Raw genomic sequence first — 2,524 nt, forward strand, 5'->3', positions numbered from 1 at the left:
GTTTACATCTAGCCCTAACATGTGAGTTTAGTCAACTGATCAATAAAATCCAATCAATATATGATTAAGGTTTGTCGCGTCTACAAATTCTATTGTCTATTATCAACACATTGTGTCCACAATAAAATCACAATGTGTCCTTTAATCTACAACTGACAAGATTAGGATAAAGGTTGCATGTTCACACCAGCTAACCATGCTACAGGAAATATAGAAACTACTATACGGTTATGCAAGGGAACAGAGTTGTAGTGTATAGGAAAGGAGGCTCAATAACAAGACAAATATATTATTTGGTGGGCACAAAAGGACAGGATAGATACAATACAAAAGGACAATGTAAAATCATAGAGTTCCTACGTTTATCGCCTCAGAGGATCCTTCTTTGAAAGGTTCCACCCACCATTTTAGCCTTTACAATGTAAATCATGAAAAATTACATTACAATGTGATTTAATGCAATTACCCCTTCCTGCAATCTGTTCCACATTTTTGCTCTCAATCTGTTCACCTTTTTGGTTACCATTATCCCACTTCAACATGTAGCAAATATAAATTGATGGAATTAGGTTGTAAACTGTTCAGCCGCATCTAACTTTGGAAGTGTATTTTTCCCTCTTTTTAGACATGCTGGAGCTGTTTTGTTGGCTTATTGGACACATTATTTCAAAGGATTTATAGAATAAGTTTAAAATGGAAAAACAAGGCAGGTCAGAATGACATGCTGTTGAATACTTTATACTATGTCGACAAAGCAACAAAGTTGATAGACTATTGTCACTATTGTAATTCATAATTGCGATTGTATTTTGGGTCTGTTGCTCCATCTAGGATATAAAGATGTAATTCTACTGATTGAAAAATTGACTCAACAATGTTTATATCAGATTATTTATAACAGAATAGTATTTTATAATGTGTCAGACATTCGATTCCAAACAAAAAAAATTAAAACAAACAACTGACCATCAAAAAAAACAGGAGTTAATAGGGATTTCTATATTTTTTTTATTGCCCAGAATTTCAGCCATGAATACATTTAACTTTGTCTAATCAAGTTAATCTTTTTAGCTATTTCAATACAAAATCAGAAGCAAAAACATGAAGATTCCTGCCTAATATGATGTTGGTCCTCTGCTTACCAGTCCCGTTGTATCTGGCACAAAGACATTAGCACATTAGCAGCAGGTCCTTCAAGTCCTGTAAGTTGCGAGGTGGAGCTGCCTTGGATCAGACTTGTTGGTCCAGCGCATCCCACAGATGCTCAATCGGGTTAAGATAATTGAGATAAACAAAGAGTTTTGTTGGCAGACCTTACCGTGTACCTCGATAGTATGGTCGTATCCCATAAAACTGTGGAAAACATTGGGGTTACCCTTGACCCTGATCTCAATCAATCAAATTTATTTATAAAGCCCTTTTTACAACAGCAGTTGTCACAAAGTGCTTTTACAGAGATACCTGGCCTTAAACCCCAAGGAGCAAACAACAGTAGTGTTGAGTTTCAGTGGCTAGGAAAAACTCCCTAAGAAGGCTGAATTTTAGGAAGAAACCTAGAGAGGACCCATGCTCATAGGGGTGAGCATTCCTCTTCTGGCTGTGCCGGGTGAGATATTAGGAGTCCAATTGGAATAATTAATAAATGCATGTGGGCTAAATCCAGAGTCTATTTAAATTTAGACAGAAGTAAGAAGTATGACCAGATGCACAAGGACAGGGACAGCAACAGGCCCCCCAAACCAGGTACTCCGCAGGTGTGGACCAGGACCTCATGTCCTCCTAAAATGTAAAAAGGAGAAGACTGGGAAAATTCAGAAAATGCATTTCTCATATCAAAAACAATTTATAGTGGAGAAGGAGAACTTAATGGGGAAGGAGAACTGACCCAATCCCCCAGCACAATAGTATAGCAGCGTAAGACCTTGGAACTGAGACGGGGGGGGGGGTCCGGTGACACTGTGGCCCTACCCTTTGTGAAAAAGTACAAAATAAACATAATACAATACAAAATAAACAAGGTCTAGAATGGCAGTAATATACATAAGTATGACCTAGCAGAAATAGATAGGTATTGAATCATAGATACATCAGTGCAATAAGCTTCTGAATGGTGGCATAACTCTACAACTACAGTAAGAATTAAGAACATTCACACAGAGCTTTAAATATATTAAAAGGATAATGCGATCATATTTATAACACTGTACATAGCAGCAGTCAGAAAAAAAAATTTATAGAGTACTGTAGCTTGGCAGCAATATTGGTTCTGCTGGAGATGTCATTGATATTCACGCCAGGTCCCTTGTACTGTTGCAACGTCTTCTACCACCTGCACGGTCAGCTGCCTTTCTGGTACCTGGGGACCTGGTTCTGGACAGCCTCATCAGTGGCATCCCGGTTGGAAGGATTCTTCCTTATGGCTCCTGTAATACAGTAAACAGATATTGTACTTAAATGGTCTGACATGATTTTGAGAATTGCATGACATTCAAGACGAATGAAATGTTTCATGAAGACAACATGC

The sequence above is a fragment of the Esox lucius genome, chromosome 15 (assembly GCF_011004845.1).
Source record: "Esox lucius isolate fEsoLuc1 chromosome 15, fEsoLuc1.pri, whole genome shotgun sequence".
NCBI lineage: Eukaryota > Metazoa > Chordata > Actinopteri > Esociformes > Esocidae > Esox > Esox lucius.